This window comes from Calidris pugnax, unplaced genomic scaffold, assembly GCF_001431845.1.
Source record: "Calidris pugnax isolate Ruff unplaced genomic scaffold, ASM143184v1 scaffold217, whole genome shotgun sequence".
Lineage (NCBI taxonomy): Eukaryota > Metazoa > Chordata > Aves > Charadriiformes > Scolopacidae > Calidris > Calidris pugnax.
Window position 1 is genome coordinate 584318 of NW_015090962.1, and position 20802 is coordinate 605119.

The 20802-nt window shown below is 51.3% G+C and overlaps 3 long non-coding RNA genes across 3 annotated transcripts; all 3 read left to right on the forward strand.

Moving 5' to 3' along the window:
• Window positions 1–675: 675 nt before the first annotated feature.
• LOC106894010 lies at window positions 676–3240 on the forward strand. The gene is made up of 4 exons (XR_001413210.1): window positions 676–867; window positions 2046–2187; window positions 2903–3063; window positions 3160–3240. It is a non-coding gene; the product is annotated as an uncharacterized LOC106894010 (long non-coding RNA).
• A 1377-nt stretch (window positions 3241–4617) lies between these two features.
• On the forward strand, window positions 4618–7398 carry LOC106894008. The gene is made up of 3 exons (XR_001413207.1): window positions 4618–4697; window positions 5334–5479; window positions 6126–7398. It is a non-coding gene; the product is annotated as an uncharacterized LOC106894008 (long non-coding RNA).
• Window positions 7399–8183: 785 nt separating this feature from the next.
• On the forward strand, window positions 8184–10872 carry LOC106894007. The gene is made up of 4 exons (XR_001413206.1): window positions 8184–8621; window positions 9394–9503; window positions 9610–9788; window positions 10767–10872. It is a non-coding gene; the product is annotated as an uncharacterized LOC106894007 (long non-coding RNA).
• Window positions 10873–20802: the final 9930 nt, after the last annotated feature.

The following is a 20802-nucleotide window of genomic DNA, read 5'->3' on the forward strand; positions in this document are numbered from 1 at the left end:
GATGTCCCGCTCCTGCAAAGCTGCAATGGTCCCAAGCCCACAGCCCTTAATTACGGGATGGGTTCTTCTCAGAGATGAGAAGCTCAGCTCCCTGGTAGGGAGCTCACCTACCGGGAGGATGAGCAAGGATTTTATCAGCAGTGTGAGGGATTAAGCCAGTCGGGAAATGTAGGACATCCCTCCGGCTCGCAATGTCGTCTCTGCACACACAGACCTCGAGCTATTTTTAAAGACCTTCCAGCGCACGCTGTGGCTGTAACTTTTGGTATTAAACACTTGGCATCTGCTCCTGGAGGCAGGAGCTCCCTCTCCCACTTCATCGAGAGGATCCCAGCCTCCAGGACAGCACAACAAACAAAGACTGAGACTTTTGAAATTGAGAAGTATTATTAATGATGCGTTACTATAAATATGCTCTCATTTGATCTTTGTCAGGCAGTCTAGAGGTGTCCCGCATGGAGCTGCCATTGTTCTCTGCCCAACCCCGTCACTTCTCTTCCCCCATCCCCTTGGATGCTCGGACATTGGCCTCGGCATCTCCCCGTGCCGTCGCCCAGACGAGCAGGAAAAGGAAAGTTGCTGAGGAGCCTCAACCAAACACATTTCATAAGTGATAAATGCTCTGGCGTTAATCAAGCGTTATTGTGTGTTATAGTCGGGAGGCATCTCGAGCTAATGAAGATGTTTTCCCCTCTATCTGCCGTTATCTGGGCGCCTGGAAGAGCTGCGGAGGAGCTCTCATCCTGCTCCAGGCAGAGCTGATGGGATTTGCACCGGTCCCAGTTGCCATGGAGAAAGTGTTAGATGGCTTTAATACATCTCTGCGAATTTCTCCCCGGAGTTTTCCTGTGACAAGCTGGACTGGAGGTAGCGTATAAGAAGCGATAATCTTCCAACTCTATGAAAAAATGATTGATGGAGCTTGAGGGGCATAAACAGCTTTACTGGGGCTCTGGCAGTCCATGGTGGGCGATGGCAGGGACCGGTCGTGGTCCCCAAGGGATGCTCCCCTTGACCGGGGCTGCACCATGCAGCCCTGAACCCCTCTGTCCCCCAAAATCCATGTCACCCCTGCCCCACACCTCTCGGGGGGACACCCAGATGTCCCCCCTGGACCTTTGCTGTGTCCCTTGTGCCTGGGAATGGATGGAGATGGTGCCATTGGGCTGTTCCTACGCTCCTCTTCCTAATCACCAGCCCTCCTCTTCCTCATCACCAGCCCAGCCCTGTCTCCCGTTGCCCCCACGTCCCTCAACAGCCCCCCAGCTCCCCACCTGCTCATTAACATGCATTCGCCAGGAATCAGAGGAAAGAAAATTAAACCTCTGTTTGTTTGCGCATCAATGTATTCCCATTTAAAAATCCTAACGCTTACATTTGCCTGTTTGCTTTTGAAGGCGATGAAAACATGAATGATTCATAAAAACAAAGGGGAAAAAAACCATAATTTCCAGCTTGGGATGCCAAGAAGCCAGTCATCCACCCGCCTGGCGAGCACACGCTCTCGTTTGGGGTTACTTCCCCCTGGATTCCTCACTCTGCTCTGCCTTAACATATAAGATTATTGGACACAGACCGTGATGGAATCAAGGAAACCTGGGCTGGATGTTTTCAGCAGGAGAGGAGGCGGCAGGAAAATTAGGAGGAGCTGAGAGAGCAGTGGTGGCTGCAGAACCCACAGCGGCTTCTGGAGACCGGAGCAACAAGCCCTGGGCCAGTGGGTCGGGGAGCTGGACATCGTGTCATCCCTGCCACCTCCTTCCTCTCCCTTTCTGCCTTCTTATTTTATTATTTTTACCCCCCACACACATGTCCCCGGTGGTAGTTTTAGCTGCTTTATATTCTCCAAACATTTTCTCTTCGGCAGCTCATGGTATTTTGAAATATGAAGTCCATCAATCACTCGTTAATGTCACCTCCGCAGCGGTTTCTGCTCCGGGGCAGCCTCCTCCGGGGCTGGATTTGGTGGGCGGCTGCTGCTGCCGCCGTAGCCAAAAAATCAGGTTACCCAGCTCCTCGTTCTCTCTCTTCCTCTTGTTTTCCAGGCGTTTTGGTGAAATCCCCTGCAAATCCAGCCGTTCCTCTGGAGGCTGCCCGGGCGCCGGGTTGGGAGGAGGATTCCGTGGAGTGCTGCGGAGAGGCTGCACGGCAAAACGTGTGCTCCAGCTGATGTGCCGGGGTTAAAATGTAATTAATTAGCGAGTTTATGGTGTTTTCCCATCTGAAATTAAAAACAAAAATTATGCAGAACATACAAGGTAATTAGGAAGCAGCAAGCTACAACACACCTTTAAACGAGAGCTCTGAAAAGCCTGATGTTCAGCAGCAGATTTTTAATGTAAGAGCTAATAAAGGCTCCTACCCTCCCTGGCGTTCCTGGGAGCACCCATCACCCTTCCCTTCCCTTGCAGATCCAGGGAGGGCCCCAGCAACACCCCAACTTTTAATATTCTTGCAGCTTATCCACGATCAGATTTGCTTTTTAACATCTATTAGCCAAGATGAGCAAATTGGCTCATATTTTATGTGCCTGGTTGAATTTTTTTTTTCAGGGATGGCCCCAGCAACACCCAACTTTTAATATTCTCTCTGCTTATCCATGATCAGATTTGCCTTTTAACATCTATTAGCCAAGATGAGCAAATTGGCTCATATTTTATGTGCCTGGTTGAATTTTTTTTTTTTTTTTTTTTCCCTGCTTGCATTTACAGCTGGCCCCTAGTGTTTCATCCACCCCCTAATGATTTAGCTGTGCAAGATGTTCCACCAATTTATTAGAGTGGAGTGCACGGAGCAGGCCGTGCATATTAAACGTGAAGTTTTTTACTACAGTTGGTTCAATAAGCTGAAAGGAAAACTTTTTTTTTCTTTTTTTCTTGTCTTTTTTTTTTTTTTTTTCCAGCTGCTGCTTGAGGCAGAGCAGTTTCTCAACCTCATGATGCTGAGGTGTTTCCCTGGGGAGTGATGCCCGACGGGCAAAGGGCATCCCCTCCCTGCTGGCTGCTGGAAATGGGCTGAGCAGTGGGAGTCGAGGGAATGGGCTTCACCATCACCTTTTGGGAGGTGAGGCACCTGCTGACCCACACGTTTCTCTCTCTCAGCACTGAATCAAAGCTGGAAATTGAGGTTTTGCTCTATTTTTTTTTTCCTTCTGGCCAGGTCTGTGATGCTGGCAGCAGAGGGGTTTGAGCATCGCGCCGCTCCCCCTTCCCCAGCCCCACCAAAACCAGCGCATGGAGGTTGGAGAAGGTTCCTCCTGGCTGCCTTCCCTTCGGCTCCTCCGTTTCCCATGGGAGGTAAAGGCTCCATTTGGGAGCTGTGACCAAGGAAGCAGCTCCCTGGCCAGCAGGACAATGGATGGGGTTGGCCAGGCTACTGCCCCTAGCCCTGGAATGGCCAGTGGCCACCCTGGAAAAGTGGCCAGAGCTGTTCCCCCCCGCAGCAAAAATTTCCCCATCTGGGAAAGGCTGGCATCCCCGCAGCCCCACTGGTGTTCAGCAGCCGCTCAAGTTTCCAATTGCACTTTTGTCACCTGTATCCATCATCTTCTGTTCTTGTTTGCTGGCCCGGAGGAAACCTCTGGCTGGATGGGGGTTCAATTTGAATTATTTTGCTTTGGTTGGCCCATGGAGTACCAACCCCAGGCAGGGCACCTCTTGTTTGCTGGCCCGGAGGAAATCTCTGGCTGGATGGGGGTTCTATTTGAATTATTTTGCTTTGGTTGGCATATGAGCCCATGGAGTACCAACCCCAGGCAGGGCACTGGCCCTGCTCCCACCGGCCGGGCTGCGGGGCTGGTTCCAACACTGCAAGCACCGTCAGGGCTAATATATTCCTGAGATAAGGCTGGCTAATTAATGTACAGCAAATTGCTGCTGCTCTGCTTTCCCATTTCTTTTGCTTGTCGAGCTCAGAGTCGTATCATAATTGGAAATTTTTAGGAACAATGATTTTTACAGGAAATATTGGGTTTCCTTTTCTCGTGCCTGGGGTGGCTCGTGGTCCCGTGACTGGTGGCTGCTCTTTGCTTCCTACTGGCACCAAAACCACTGAAAACAGGTTGTGACTGGTGGCTGGCTTGAGCAATTAGCCACGGGATTTCCCTCTGAACCAAGTGAGGCAGCAGCGAAAGGGAAAGGGGAGCAAACAGCCAAAAATGTGTTCTGAGCATCTTCTGCTGCTGGGCTAGTGGTCCACTGGCCACCGGCTGGCAGTGGTGGCTCTTGGGGGACTCCTAACTGATTATTAGGGGCAGTAGTCACACTGGTTAAACGATTTAAGACAGACTATTCTTTTTATTGTGTCTCTTGATGTTTTTCCATGTTTTTCCCCCGTTTTCCAGCCTGTGTGGTTGAGCACAGCACCCCTCACAAAACGGAGGGGGGGGGATTGGCATGAGTCTCTTGATGTTTTTCCCTGTTTTTCCACGTTTTTCCCCCATTTTCCAGCCTGTGTGGTTGAGCACAGCACCCTTCACAAAAAGAAGTGGGGGGATTGGCATGAAACATGGTGGCGACGTGAGCCCAGCCGAACGGATGGTGGAAGAAAAATCATCCTCACGAAAACACCAGCATCACCCCTGGCAGGGAGAGAAGGAAAAAGATGGTGTTTGAAGGAGGAAAACATAAAAGCCTCAACAGGAATGGTACCTGTGCAGGAAATACTGCCCCAAACCTCAGCGTCGGGGGGGGTCGGAGGTAATGGCCCTTCTCTGCTTTATTAACTTCTCACACTGGGTAATGACTGATCGTGTTTGTGCTGCTGTTTCTACTGTTTTCTCTGAATTTCCTCTTTCTGTTTGTTTTTTTTCCCCTTGGTTTTCCTTCTGCCTCTCTCCCTCTCTGCTGTTATCTGTCTTTTCCTTTGATTTTAGGCTGCTCCCTCCCAAGGAAGACGGGCACCTCTCTATTCATCATTTCGACAGCCTGATCTCTCACTTCCCTGGAGCATCCTCTCCCCTCACCCCGTCTGCCCCCTCCCTGGTGCATCCTCCCCCCATCTTCTCCCCCTGCAGGGGCTGCTCGTCCTCCTGGGGAATTAATTTATTAATGAATTTACCCACCCAGGCTCACACCACCCAGGTTTCGGGTGCATTTTTTGAGGCTGCCCCATCGTACCGACCTTCATACCGCCTTCTCCTTGTCCCAGCACAATTAACCCCCAGAAATAACGAGTCCCCACACACACACACCAGCTCGGGTGGGTGGGGGAGACTTTGTGTGATGAATTCACTGCAGGAAAAGGCCTTTTATTTCTATGTCAGGGCTTGTGGGTGGAAAGGATTTGAGAAACATGGTGAAAAGCTGCTGGGTTCTTCCTCTCTTCCTGACAAGGTGAGGGCTGGACCGGGGCAGTGCGAGGAGGAGGAGGAGGAAGAAGTTCACCTCATGACGGAGAACTCACCGAGGACAGTGTGTGCAGAGGACGTGCGCGGTGTGAGCTTGGTTCAGTGCCTGCAATCAATACCAGCTTGCTCAGGGTAATGTTTTTGTGTCTTTGGAACAGTTTATTTGGTTTTTTTCTGAAGTGCTGAAGCTTTCTACAGTAATTTCTCAGGCCTTGTCCCAGCCTCTTGTCATGTCTGCGCTAAGTGAGTTTGAGGGCTATTTTCTAGTCCGCTTTGTCGTTTCCATTTTAGTTTTTGCTTGGCTCTAAATTTACATTGAAGTGTAATTCTGTTTTGTTTTGCTGACTTGGCCACGAAAAGAAACGTGTTACCACCACCCAGGAACCCCTACGAGGCATTAATCTCCCGGGCAGGCTGCTGAGCTTCGCCTTCTGCTTTCCTCACCTCAAAGTCTTTTCCCCTGATTTGTCCCCTCGTCGGGCAGTGCCCGGGGATGCAGGGACATGGGGATGCAGGGACATGGGGGTGCTGTGTCCCCAGAGCCATGCCAGCCCTGAGGCCCCAGTCCCCTCTAAAACCAAAGCAGTAAATTCAAGGATGGCCCATGAGCGTGCAGGAGGGAAGAGAAAGCCTGATCTTTACAGATGACATTTAAGCCTGCGGAAGGACGATGTATTTTACCCACTGTCACATTTAAAAGGCACTGAATTCATTATAACATAGAATAAATCTTTTTTTTTTTCTTTTTTTTTTTTTTTTCCTAAATGTATTTATCCAGACAAGAGCCACCACTTTCCAGTCAAGAGCTCCTCCTGCCAGGATAAAAGCTTCCAGCGTGGGAGCGAGGAATCAGCTCTCTCCTCTCCTGTGATGCCCAGGGCTGGTGTTGGGAGCCCACATCAGCTTTTTTATGGGGATGGGGGTGGCCGAGGCTTTGCCTGGGGGGGCAAATAGGGGCTGACAACACACTGAAGCGCTCACACACCCCCAACTCCGACTATCACAAAGGGTTAAATTGCTGTGATGGAGCTGGGTAAATCAGGCAGGAAAATAATCAGCTCCCAACTGGAGTGGGGAGATGCTCAGTATTTTACAGCTTCTTTCATACACTTTACAGAAACTAATGCTTACACAAATAATACCTAGGGGATGATAACGGGCCATAAATAATTCAGGGTTCTCCGGCACGGAGCTGCTGTTCATGGGTTTGAGGAGCTCAGGGGTGGCTGGGGAGGGGTTGGGGCTGGGTGTCCCCAAAAGAGACACCGGGGAAGGGTCCCCTCTCAGCCCCTCTCCCTACATTTTCCTAGCCTTTCCGGATCAGCTCTGCTTTGGAAAAAGCAGTTTCTCTGCTCTTTCTTTTTGCTTTTCACCAGCTCCCCTGGTCGCTGCGGGGGTCACCAGCAATGTCCTTTCCATGGGGCTGGGAGAAGCTGGAGGTTTCCCATCCATGCTGGGACCCACCACCCCCCTTACAGGTTTGTGCATGAGCTGCTGTGACCCCAAGGAATGGATGTGTCTCCCTCTGAGCTGAGCATCTCAGGAGAGCAGCCGCCTCCCCTAAGCCACGGGTGACGGCCAGGCACGCAGGGAAAGGGCTCTGCACCACTTTTCACCAGTATTTGAGGGTTTTTTGGTTGTTTTTTTTTTTGAGAGCCTTTATGCAGAATTCCCCATCTGCGGATGTCGCGGTTTCAGCCTGACTCTGCCACTAAATATTTTGACAGCCTCTTTTCTCACAGCCCGCCGCCTCGTGCTGTAGGGTGACAGTCCCCTCGGCACAACACACACTCCCTGCCACCAGAACGGCTCTGCCGGCCGCCCACCACCCCCCCAGAGGGAAACGGGTCCCCCCCCTCAAACCCTTGGGGTGGGAAAGGGGACAAGGGATCAAGCTCTACTCCACAGGGGGCTGTTTCAAAGCAGGGACAAGCCTGGCTGCCAAAGAGGGGCTCAGCTCCCCCAAAAATCCCCAAACGGGGGTGTGTGTGTGTGTGTGTCCCAACTATTTTAATATTTAGGCCACACACTTCTTGCTGCCTTAATGAGAACACGACCAGAAAAGTTGGTGGCAGGACCCACAGCTCAATAAAGCAGGAGAACAAAAACCTTCCACGTCACCATTTGGAAAGGGTTGGGGTTTTTTTTTTTTTTTATTCGCAGCCCGGTGTGCGGGGAGGAATTGATCTGTCTAATCTCTTATCTGTGACTATGAAATTGTATTTCCCTCTTAATAGGCCTACAAATGTTACAGCTGAATAGTTCAGGAGGCACCGCAAGTGGCAGGAATACTAAAGAGGGGTGTGAGGTTTTACTCACTTTGGGTTGCAGGAACCAGCACTGGAAACGGCCGGGTCTGCATCAGCCCCACTCCCCGGGGACCCCCCTCAGACCCCACATCTGAGACTCAGGCTGGGGAGGTCTCCAAGGAGCTGCCTTTAGCTGAGGCACCAGGAGGCTGCCCCGACCCCTCCTCGCCTCATTCCTGCGCTGTGAAGGAAGAGGAGACAGCAGCAGACCCAATTCTTGCTCCATTAATCCCAGTTTCCCACATGGAAAGGTAACTGAAGCCTGGTTTTCCCATGCTGGGATGGCCACCAAGTGCCTCAGCCCTTCTGACAAATCACAGAATGCTATGGGGTTGGAAGGGACCTCTGGAGATCATCTCATCCAAGCTCCTGCCAAAGCAGATCCAGCCAGAGGAACGTGTCCAGGTGGGTTTTGAATGTCTCCAGAGAAGGAGACTCCACCACCTCTCTGGGAAACCTCTTCCAGGGCTCTGCCACCCTCACAGCAAAGAAGTTCCTCCTCGTCTTTAGGTGGAACTTCTTATATATTCAAGTTTGTGGCAGAGGGGGCTCCTGTCACCTCCCTGTCTGTCATCACTGCATCTTCACCCTCCACGGCTCTGACAGCCAGGTTTCTCCCCAGTTTTTCTTACGAGTTTGCAGGTGCTGGCTCCTTGCTCCACCGTTGGGGTTGGAAAAATGTGAGCTGACAGTGTCCCCTCAGAGCTACGAGACATCTCACCCAGCAGCATCTCAACGTGGTGGTGATGGGCTGATGAGAAGTGCCCCCAGCCTTGTCCCACCACCCCAGCTCCACTTCCATCCCCAGAAGAGGATCCCAGCACCAAGCAGAGATCTGAAATGTTCATTCCAGCCCAGGAATTTGGGACTTCCAGCAGCAAACCCAAACCACTGCAAAATCTCTTGGAAACGGGGAAAAAGATCAGCCTTCCTTCCACCTCGCTGCTTGTAGAAAGCTGCCCAAAGTAAGGAAAAGGAAAAGCACACAAACCCCTGGGGTGAAAAATTTTGGAGACGCCAAGGACTTTTCCAGGAGGAGATGGATGTTCTGCCCCCCACCCCCCCGGTGTCTGCCTGGGGGGATCGAGCCCTTTGTGGGACAGAGCTCAGCAAAACCCCCCCCTTCCATCAGGGCACTCACCACCCAACCATCTCAGAGCTCAAATACATCAGATTAATCACTTTATCACCCAGACACAGGTGGATTAATGCAGTGGCTTAATGCTCTGTTTAAGCAGCTGATATTTAAAAAAAAAAAAAAAAGCTAAATAATTGAGGGAATTACTGTAAAATGAGAAAACTTAACAGTTTATTTACTGCATGTTGGCAGAGCTGCCAGCCAAGAAAAGCTGGTAGAGGGTCCCCGCTGCCCTGGCTCTGTGGTGTGGTGGGGACGTGGGGATGGAAGGGACATGAGGATGGTGGGGACATGGGGATTTGTTGGCAGAGCTGCTGGCCAAGAAAAGCTGGTAGAGGGTCCCCGTTGCCCTGGCTCTGTGGTGTGGCAGGGAAATAGGGATGGTGGGGATGGCAGGGATGTGGGGATGGTGGGGACATGAGGATAGTGAGGACGTGGGGATGGCAGGGACGTGGGGTCCCCAAAAAGGGATGTGGGGATGGTGGGGACATGGGGACAGCAGGGAGACGGGGATGGTGGGGACATGGGGATGGCAGGGACGTGGGGTCCCCAAAAGAGACCAGAAATGCAAAAAGTGGTATTTCTCTTTCTCCCTTTAGCCACCAACGAAGCCTTCGCAGTGATCGCTCCCGCTGGCACAGCTGAGTCCTGCCATCTAAATGAAACTGAAAAGCTGAGGAAATAATAAAATTGAAAAAAAAGCGCTGAGGTACCACTGTTTTCTCGCCATAAAAATAACTTTTTTTGCTAAAAGTGGTGTATGTTTATCGGCTGTGGGCAAAGGCGGTTTTTTAACAGGTCTCTGCCTTTTTCAGTGAGAAGAGGCAGCTCCTCAAAAGCTGGAGAACCACGTGCTGTGGGTGGTGGAACCCCAGTCCCCTTCCCAAGTGGGGAGAACTTGGGGGTACAGAGAGAGAAGCCCCCAAAAGGCAGCCCTGGAGCTGAAAGAGGGTCCCCTGGAGCCACGGATGGGAATCCTGCCCCACACCACAGGGTAAGTGTGGAATAACTCTGTCGTGGGAGGGAACAAGCTTCATCTCCTCGTGCTCTAATACGGGAAATATCACCTGCTCCTCCAGCTCCTCTCATAAACAGAGAATTTATCTGTCAACGAGCTAAACCAATATAAGTTGAATAATATTTGTTGATTAATGTAGTCAATGAATTTCATATTTTCTTTAAAATATTTGCTGCATATTTCTGTAAATTATTCATCCGGTTTATAAGGCAAAGCAAATATTTGTGAATAGATATGAATTATGTGATTTATAAAAATGAAATATTCATGAGTCATTTTCATTATTCACCTCGTCCTGGAATTGCTACATCAATCTGATCAGGCAAATAGATTTGGGGAAGCTCAGCCCGAATTTACAGGTATCACGGAGCTGCCTGGCTCCCGCCAAGCAAATCCGAGCGGGTTTGGATGGAATGTTGGAGTGGTTTTGAGGAGTTTAAACAGTTTTTTGGGTGTCTGTGGCTCCACAGATGTCCCATGGCATCGAGGAGAGGTGGGAAAGGAGGTGAGGGCTGAGCCTGCGGCGTGCTCTGGCTGCACCCATGGAAATCAGGCAAAAAATCAGCTTTTACATGAATTCCAGGAGCAGCGACAAGGGCAGGAGCGGGAGGTGGATGTTTCCCTTCCCTGACAAGGACGGGGAAGATGCCGGTGCTGCCGGGAGGTCGTGCTGTGCCGCGGGGAAGGGTGCCAGGGAGAGGTGTCTCGACTCGGAGGGACGACAGCGGGAGCATCCACCGTGCAAAATGAGTGGCAAAACTTGGCTGAGAAGCCTTGCCGTCGGGCAGCTCTGAACCTGGAGCTTGCAGATGTCCTTTGCCAGCCTTCGGGGAGGCGGGGGTTGGTGTTTGGGCACATTGCTCCCCTGGGAACCCCACTGCTGGGGTGTGGGAGCAGCCTCTCGTGAAGGACGTGCTTGAGCAAGGGGCTTTTATATCAGCCTCTTTATTCCAGAAATCAAACTGCACCTTGGCGTTGTGAAACGAGGATGAGTATGGAAAAGGCTGGTGGCAGAGCTGACTCCAAGGGAGAGCCCCCCAGGATGGTGGGGGACAGTAGGACCCCCGGCCACAGCTGCCTCTGGGTCAGGGTGAGTCTGGGAATGAATCCGGTGCCAGCTTTGGGGTTGAAAATAAAAAATTAAATGTTAAAAACACAGTGAAGCAGATGTTTAAATTTAAGGGTGCGAGTAATGCCTCTGATGGTGCTGGGACCGTGGGTCTGCTCAAAGTTACACACACACAAAGTGCTGCCTGGAGCGGTGCCACCCGCTGCCGCTCGGGAATGAACCCGGCTTTTTTTTTTTTTGGGAGCTGCGAAATGAGCACTCAGAAATTCAGCTTTGGGGACCTTCCTATTTTTTTTTTTCCAAAGTGTTAAAGCGCTTTCTTCTTAAACAGCGAGCTTCCATTTAGAAAATAGACCGCACCACAGATAGCCTTATACATCTTCTGCCACCGGGGTGTTTTGCTCAACGCTGCGCGGGGAACGTCATAAAACCCTTGTGCTCAGCCAAGTGGAATTGCTGACTCTATTACCCCGGCCAGAGAAAACCGTCCGTCTCCATCCTCCCCCTTATCCATCAGGAAGGGGCTGGCGGTTACATCCTGCACATCCCAGATCTCCCACCACAGCCCACCAAGCCGAATCTTTGGGGATGCAGAACCCGAGGCCGTGGCTCCTCTCCACGTGTTGGAGGGGTGGGATCGACCAGAAGACCCCACTAACCCCTGGTGGGCATGTTGGGACCCCCAGGTATTGGGGATCCCCAGGATCTGGGGCCGGTGGCTTCACCAAGGATAGACCAAAGAGCTTTGGATGCCAGGCAGGTCCCCCCACACCTCCAGCAACTGGCCCCTTTTCTTTCCTGCAGCCCCTCTCTCCCGAAGGTCACATTGCCTCCTGCGAGGCAGCAGCTGTGATGTTTTATTCCAGCCAAGGCAGTTCCCTGAGTTTTTCGCACTAAACTCCAGACTTGTTCAACCGTGGGATGGCATTTCTCCCCTTGTCAGCTCTGGAATAGCCACAGAGAAGCCATTTATCAGCACCGTGTGCGCATCCAATCTCCGGGGCTCTCTGCTTCGCCTCCCATTATTGCCCGTCTCCGTGGCACTTAACGAAGCAGCTATTTTGAGGCCGTGTCCTAATGAATTTGAAAAGTTTTTGACCCTTTTATTGCGACGTCTCAAATATCAGGTACCTGGAAAATAGTTTTAATGTTGCATAGACCATTATGAGCCCGTGTATTTATTCTAGGTATTCTGCCCTGAGATGTTTCACGGAGCTTTGGGACAGCAGCCAGCAGGTGGGAAGAGCTTTTCCTTAGGGAGATGCCTCTGCTGGCTGCTCCTTCCCCATATATTCCTTTTCTCCAGTGCCCCCAGCAAGCTGTGTGGTGAGGCTGGAGGTTAAAGTGGACTCATAGTCGATGTGGGAAGAGGTGGCATCACCTTTGCTGAGGAGCTGCTGGTCCTTTTTAGAGGGGAAGGTCCCTGCCCCAAACCCGCTGCCGCCGGGGTCCTGCAGCTCAGCCTGAAGCTGGCAGAAAGGGTACAGAAATAAAATCTCAGTGCCAGGAGGGCTCACAGGGCAGGCAGAAGGTGCCCATGGGTGCCCTTCCTCCTCAGAAACCAGGTTGTGATGTGGTGCCCATGTCCTGCTGCATCCCCATCGCCCCTCCAGCTCCCAGATGCCCCATGGGCATCTCTTCCTCCCAGACCCAGGATTTCCAGGGATTTTTTCAGCCAACATTTGCAGGTAGGTTGAAACCATGCAGGTTTTGTTTGTTTTCCAAGGCAGGAGGGAGGGGATGTGGGGAGGTACCTGCTGCGGATGGGCCACCAAAGGAGGGGATGGAGCTGGAAACCTCCCAGCGGCTGGAAGAGGTTTCTGTGCTTTGGATACACGGGTTTAGTAACAGAGAGAAATCACAGCCTCGGGTTAGTGCAGCTGGAAACACACCCGCTGATATTGACCCATTTGGGGTTGTTTTTTTTTCCTTCCTGGCTCTACACGGTCTCGACAGAACGAAGCACAGGAGGTGGATGAGGGATCTGAGCTCCGACAGGAGACCTTGTCATGGGTTTGGATAACATGGGATTTTGCAGAAGGAAGTGAAGAGTTCGGTGACAGAGAGACAGCCCAGGCTCTCCAGGGCAGGGCAGTAAATTGTCCCTGGTTCACAGCTCTGAAGTGCCTCATTGCTCAGGGTCAGGGGCTGCTCGCTCAGTTATTGCAACCGTCTCCATAAAGGCAGGATCCCAGGTTCCCAGGGGCACAGCACGGGTGGGCAGGGGTAAATCCCAGCCACTTTCCTGGGGGGGTCACAGCCCCCTCCGTGCTCCCAGAGGCAGGAGGGAGAGCACCACAACCAGCCTCGGCTGCCTCCGGGCTCAGGGGTGTCTGTTTTCAAGTTTCTTCTTTTCCCCCATCTGCTTTGTCGAAGGACTTTGTTCCTTAGTCATTTATTTTTTTAAAAGAAAATCAAGATAAAAATCTGCAGCCTTCCAAAGGACATTAATTGCCGCTACTTTAAAGCGTTCAGGGCTGGTAATTATATTTTTTTGCTCAGCAGCTGATGGACTTAGAAACCACTTTTAACCCCGGAAAGGCAGGGGGAGGTGGTTTCCCATCTCCCAGGGACACCAGGTATACCTCTCTCCGGGCCCTGGGACAGTCTCTGGGCTCCTCTCCACGGCAGGGAATCCCGAGCAGGGGCTGAGCGTGGTGACATTAAAGCCCCAAAGCGGTCCCGGGAGGAGGCTGGTGGCCTCTTCTTCATCCCCATTTGCCTCCAAAAATGCCTCTTGCAAATCCCCCGGGACCCCCCTCGCTGCCTCCTCGCGCGGGACGTTTGTTTGTCAGCACCAGGAAACAGCGCAGCCGAAGCCGCCGTTAGCTCGTGGCAATATCAGCTATAATTTTAAGGTCTGTTAAATATGATTTAAATATTTTTTTACTCATTAGTAATAATTTAGAATGATTCCCTTTTTTTTTTTTTTTTTCTTTTCGGAAACTTCAAGTATGATTGTAATAGCTTTGTAATTTTGGGCTCTATCATTAAAATTAATGATATCCTAATGCTCTATGTGCACTAGAAAAGTCTGATCAGTTTTTTTTCCCCTTTATATATCATTACTAATAGAACATTTTAATGGCTGTAATTTCCAGCCCTGTAGATGGAAACCTAAAAATAGGAAGAAAGCCTATTTCATCACGCCATGCCAGCCCCTAAATAATTCAATTACAAAGACCGGAATATCCGAAGCTGGGTGTGTTCCCAGCTGTAGATAACCAGAAGTACTCAATATTACTTTTAGAGCCGGGATGGTTATGACAAGGTCTTGCCCTCCAGCCCCTGTCGGGGATGGATGCCAGTGGGCAACCATCGGGATGCAGTGGGCAACTATCAGGGATGCCAGTCTGTCTCCCTCAGCTCTGCTCTGGAAGGGCGAGAGCATCACCACCACCAAAGCCTCAAGCTTCCCTAAAACCCCGCTAAGCACCTGGTTTATTGCTCCCCACGGTCTTTCTCCTCCTTTAGGTACTTCTAAAGCCTCTCACCATCCTCCTCACTCCTACGTACAGCTAACTGGGCTCACATCTTTACCTTGCAGAGTTTATAAGATGTACTTTTGCTGTTTATTGGTTTATGCTTTGCCTCCTTGTAGCAAGACTTGAAGATTAAATTCTCACTCTGGATTGTCGGAGGTGGGGTTTTTTTTTTTTCCTTCTTTCTTTCTTTCTTTATTATTTTTATTTTTTTTTTTTTTTGCTAAGGGAGTGAGAGATGGTTCTCATATGTTCATGTGCAGAGCTGATATCTCCCTTCGGTGGCCAGAGGCAAGTGGTGGGTGGGAGGAGAAGGTCGGCGCAGGTTGGTTTCCAGCCTACACTTTTTCTCACCTCAATAAAACACCATTTTTGCTCCAGATCTGCTGGTCCCTGGGGAGCAGAGGCTGCGGCAGAGGTGAGGACCGTGCCATTGGGGCAGTGAACCTGCCAACCCTATCTCCCCATCCCGGCAGCCTCCCCCACACCACAGCATCGGGCAAGGAAAAAGAAGAAGAGGTCCAGGAGTTACCTACAGAGGAAAGAAAAGTAGCTTTTATATGTCTTTATTAACAATTCATAAATAAAATGCAGAAGCCTGCCCCGTGGCAGCGGCCGTCCTCCTGGGCATCGCAGCTCCAGCCCTGACCGCTGGCAACGGTGGACACTTTGCAGTTAGAGGTGACACAAAAGGCCAAAATAATTAACACAGGCACCAGATCAGGCCTCAGGAGTCTCTCCAGAGCCCTCCCCCTGTGCCACGGGCAGCTGCCTGCACTTTGCCTCCCTTTGCCTTATTCTCACACTCCGCCCCCCCAGGTCTGCAGACCCGCTCCCGGGGCCATGGGGTTGGCTCCAAGCAAACCAGACACAGGAGGTATCATCTGCTGCTTCCTAAATGCAACGCTGAGATTTTTCTCTTTGCCCTTTTTTGTGGTTTCTTTTTTTTCTCCTCTTCTCTAGGTTCGCCTTGCCTGTGCGCTCCATCCCGCTGCAGCCGCCTGAGCAGCCCCAGGAGGGGGAGGACACACCAGGAGGGAGGTTAGATGCTCACCTTTGTGTTGAATATTTGTTTTTATAATAATTGCCTGCTCTGAGCTTCTCTGTGCCCCCGGGTGCCAAACCCCAGGCATCACCTTGTACCACTGCACAGGGAGGGACAAATGGCCTCGGGAGGGGGAGAGGGCAGCGCTGGGACCTGCTCTCCTGCAGGATGAGGGATGGCAAAGATAAATATATAGATAAATATAAAGATAAAAAGGGGGATGGACCCAGCTCCCCCCGCACACCCCAGCAGACTGCAGAAGTTAAACCTCCCCACAGCTGCAGGTACATGGGTACAGCCTTGGAATGCTTTCTGGCAATTAAAAACTGCCTTTTCCTCTCTCCTGAAGGTCTGGGGCTCGATCATCCTTTACTGCCTAATAAGGAGAGCTTTTATATTTTGGCATTTCTTTTCCCCTGGTGTTATCAGTGCTGAGGAGAAAAAGCCAAAGCAACACAGAAAATCAGTGCAGCAGGAAGTTATTGGGCCGGGAGCAGGGGTGAGTGCGGGAGCATCCCCGGTGTGCACTGGGGCATGGATGGGGATGGATAGGGATGGATGGGGACAGATACAGATGGATGGGGATGCTTCTGCAGATGATGGGTGAGGGCACATTGAGCCCCCCCACAGTTAGAGCACGGCCCTTCCCTCAGCCAACAGCCCGATGGGATTTGCAGGGGCTGAAACCTCACCCACGGAACCAGCGTGGAGGCACAAGCTGGAGACAATTAGGGAAATGTCAGAAATTGCAAAATTAGAGCTGAAAACCCTCCGAGCGCTGATGAACATGAGGCGGTTGAAGCGAGGAGCGGAGCTGGCCCCAGGCTGGGTGAGGTTGTGCTGCTGGGCAGGCCAGTGAGCCTTGTATGACATTTCCAAGGCTGTTTCCAGCCCAAACCTTGCACCCTCCCAGGCTGTTGAACATGCCATCCTCTTCCTCAGGGAACCACAGCCTTGGCTGCAGCTTTTCCTGGTTGTTTGGGATCCCTTGCAGCATCAGCAGGAGAACCTACATCCCTACAGGGGCCGTCCCACTGCCCGTGGGGTCACTGCATCCCCGGTCCAGCCCTGCCCAGGCTGTAAAGCCACAGCCAGTTTATGCAAAATGCAGTCAGACGGAGCTCAGAGGGCTGTTAAATCGATTCTCCTGTTCTCAGGTATCCATGTCAGAAGGCAAAGAGGCTCTGCCGAGAAGGAAGAATGAAGGGAGGCTGAGAAAATTGCATTTATTTTCAGGTGGGACGCAAGTGAGGGCAGCTGGCGGTGGCCTCAGCCTGGCATAATTGCCTCAGGTCTCCAAATCAATGTTTACCACAAGATGAGGCATTTAATGTAGGTTATTCCAAGGAGCTAAAATTGGCCGGCTGCTAGCTGTGTGGTCAGCAAAGAAAGAAAACACTTTTATTCCACCCTTCTCCGGGTTCCTGGGGTGGCCGTGCCGTAGCATCAGCCCAAGGTTCTGTTTGTCCTTGGTGGTAAAGTTTGGGTGCCCAAGGGAAGATGCCATGGCCCCGAGAGCAGCATCCACGGCAGGCAGCTGTAGGATAATACATCAATTTCAAACGGGCAAGAGCAGGCTGAGTAAAATAAGGTGCTGTTCCTTCCCAGACACTGATTTACAACGCGCCAGCCCTGACCCCGCCCAGCCCCCCCCCCAAAACGTGGCCCGAGGAGCTTTAGCTGCAATATTCAATATTTCAATTACAAGTGGTCGGCCCAAGCTCCTAAATGACTCGGGATGAGTTTTTTCTCCAAAACACCTGCCCCAAAGTGGGGGTGCGGGCAGAGGGGGGGTGGGACCCCAGTTCCTGGGGGGCACCTGGGGGGGGATGGAGCTGCCCCTCTGCTCCCAGCAGGTTATTTATTGTGCTGCTCCCTTCTCCCTCGGGGGTGGGAAGCGAAAGCAGTGAGCAGAAGGCTTCCCAGGCTCTGCAACAGATCAGAAACCCACAATACCTAAACGTTTGGACTTGCTGTTCCCAACCCATTGCTGCATTAAAAGTTCATTAATGCACTAAAGAGCCGGCTTTTAAAGGCACAGTTATCTCCTTTCAGCATTTGAATGACATAGGCCGGAAAACATGATATTCTGGCTGTTGAAGAGGAAGGATTTCTCTTTATTTTGTACACATTAGGACATCCTGGTGCTTCTTGCCCACCTGCCCTCGTGTCTGCTGTGCTCCTGCCACAGCACCTGCCGTCCCCCGGCTCCTGATGTCCCTGTTCCCCATGGGAAGGTCACAGGCTGCAATCACACCTCGGCCACAAACCCAAAGTTTGGTCTTTTCAAGGCATTTTAAGAGGCTTGATCATTTGTTTCACGCTGATTTGCAAGAGTACATTGCTTCCCACTCAGAAAAGTGCAAAACAAAGGCTTTTAGGCAAAGCGAACTGGGTCCACAGGATGAAAAAAAAAAAAAAAAAAAACCTGTTAAAAAAAAAATGTTGGTCAAATTCCCAAAGAGCATCGTCGGTTTGTTCATCCTGGGGGGCTGAAAAAAAAAAAAAAAAAAGTACTGTTAAAAAAAAAATGTTGGTCAAATTCCCAAAGAGCATCGTCGGTTTGTTCATCCTGGGGGGCTGCAGCCCTCAGTGGTGCTGTTTCCACCCAGGAGCAGGGCTTTCACCCATCCATCCCCCCCGGGCTGCAGCTCATCCTGCTCTTGTTGGTGAGAGAATTTCCCTTTGCGCGTAGAAAAACAGCTTTAGAGCATCCAGGCTTTTCCATGGTTTATAAGGGGTTGGTATCCATGTTTCTGCAAGCAGGTCCCTGAGAAACTTGAAGTGTTTTTCCTGTGAACAAGGATCAATGTTTTCTTAGAAGGTAAGAGTTTTCCATCCCACTTTTCCCCTCCTTTCTGCAGCAGGAGGTTTCCTGGCAGGCCCTGGGGAGTGTGGAGAAGAGCATGTGGGATTATATTGTGGCCCCACTGAGCTCCACGTCCTGTGAACATCCCCGGGATGGCCCAGCCATGAATATGCGATATATTCAGCATCTGTGTTCAAAACTGATACACTTTTCTATCTTACAACTCCTCATGTTTTTTTATCGGCTGCATCAGCCTTCTCCACGCGAGAACTGCTCCACTATCAGCCATACCAGTGTTACAGTAAAAGATATTATAAAAGATATTAGAATACACTCAAAGGTGTGTTTTGCTGCTCCTCTCCTCTTTGGGAACTCAGTTTTGGGTGGGTTGTTCAAACGCCAGCTCTCGGGTCCCCCATCTCCACGCGGGGAGCACAAAGGGAGCCCCCTTTGAAGGAGGAGGGGGCTGTGCCCTGCCTGAGCCTGGAATTCTCCCTGTAACTCTCCAAAACTTCTTTTCTCACCACCAGAGAAAAGTGCTCAGGGCAGCTATTAAAGTGTAATCAATCAGTGTCAAATAAAAGTCATCAGAATATGACTAAGAGTCTGATTGCCTGTAACCAACATAATTAGACGGCGAGGATTTTCTTTCTCTTCCCTTTCTGCAAGAAGGCTAAAAGCCTCCAAAATTGGAGCTAATATCCTCTGTCTGGAGCGAGGTGAATTCACATTTGACCTATTGTTCAAATAAAAATTCTCCTCAAATCCAGCCCAGCCCGGCGACAGCTCTCACAGTGGGGGCTTCAGCACAGACCTATCCGGAGAACACTAAAAAAAAAAAAAAATCTATAATCCCTGAAATTTGTTTCCATTTAGCATGTGGGATGGGGCAGGTTTCAAGGGTGACAGGACAGGAGGGAAGGTCTTCATTTCCCTCACTGATCGCCGTCTTGTGAGCAGCCTTTGTCCCAGCATCAGTGAGCATCGAGCTGGGAGCACTGGCTAAATAAAGCCACGTGTGGGTCTCTGGGGCGGTGAGGAAGGGTCAGGGGGGAGAGGGAGGACCCCCAGGCAGAGCCCTCTCCCCGTGGACCTGGCAAGTCTCCACTTGGGAAGGCTCAGCTGAGACCAACTGAGAGCACTGGTTCCCTCCAGGGGACAAACAGCTCCTGCTGAGGGGGGTCCCTGGGGTGGATGGGGTTTCCTGGGATGGATGGAGGGTCCTTGGGATGGAGAAGGGTCACTGGGATGGATGGTGGGTCCTTTGGATGGATGGAGGGTCCTTTGGATGGATGGCGGGTCCCTGGGATGGATGGCGGGTCCCTGGGATGGATCCAGGGAGTTCCCTTTGGTTTCTGCAAAGAAAGAAGACTTTACTAGGAAGCAAAGGATGATGCTTTAAGCACGACCCCAGGGTGCTGTGGTCCCTGTTCAGGCTCCATCCCCACCTTGGTGCATCCCCTACAAAAGCCATCGTTTCTGCATCTCCGGTATCGCCCAACCCGACTTCCCTCCAGCTGACAAAAGTAGGCCGTGTTTCCATATTCCCTGTCACTGCTTATCTGTCTCCTCTCACTCTCCAAATCCTCTTTCCATTTATATTGGCTTTAATGAAGTGCTGGCGTCCCGCGGCACCGCCCCCAGCCCCCAGGTAGGGCTCCCACCCCACACTCGTGGGGGTGAAGCAGGAGTTTTCCTGCCTGCTTCAGGTTCATCTCTCTGGCTGATGTTTAGGTGAGGTTTTTTTTTTTCCCCTCCAGCTATTTCTTTTTTATCAGATATTTCCTCCTGTCGTCCTGCCTTTAAGGTGACCTGCAGAGGAAGCAAACAAATGAGGCTCTCATTATTGCGCCCTTTTTTTCCTTCGCTCCTTGAAATGTTTTATCGATCCATTTCTTCCTCACCTCATTTGTGCATGTTTTGGCGTGGAGTTTGTTTGGGGACCTTCCTGGTAGGAAAGGCAGGTTCTTTTCCTGATGTAATTCTGCTTCTGCTCAAACCCAGGGGCTGGCGGTGACAGGGAGCTCCAGAGGAGCATCGTGGTGGGTTCCCTGGACCAGGGCTCCTTTTCTGAGGTCCAGGTGAGTTTGGGAGCCCTGGGGGGTGGGTGATCATCTGAGCACACAGCCCAGATGGGCAGCCTTTGCTTCCGCTCTGTGGGATCAGTCCTCAGCTCTCTGGTCCTCAGCATCCCCCCAAAAAGTCCTCAATATCCCCCCAAAATCTCCTCAGCATCATCTTCAAAGGACTTCAGCATCACCCTGAAAAGTCCTTGGCATCACCCCAGAAGATGCTCTCCCCAGCCTGTGCTGAGCGTGGCCAAGCTGCCACCACCAGCCACCAAACCATCCAACTGCTCTGCTTTCCTTAGCACTGAGTAATTAAAAAAAAAATATAAAAAAACCAAAACAGCGGAATAGAAGTAATTCCCACTCAGACGAAAGGACCTGCTGGAATTCGTGATGGGAAGGAGACATTCAACAGATGTGCATTAGCATAATGTGGAAATGGCGTGAAGCAGGGTGCTATTTTTCTCCCCAAGAGGTTTACAGTAAGTGGGGCCACCCCCCCCATCCCTCCCTCCC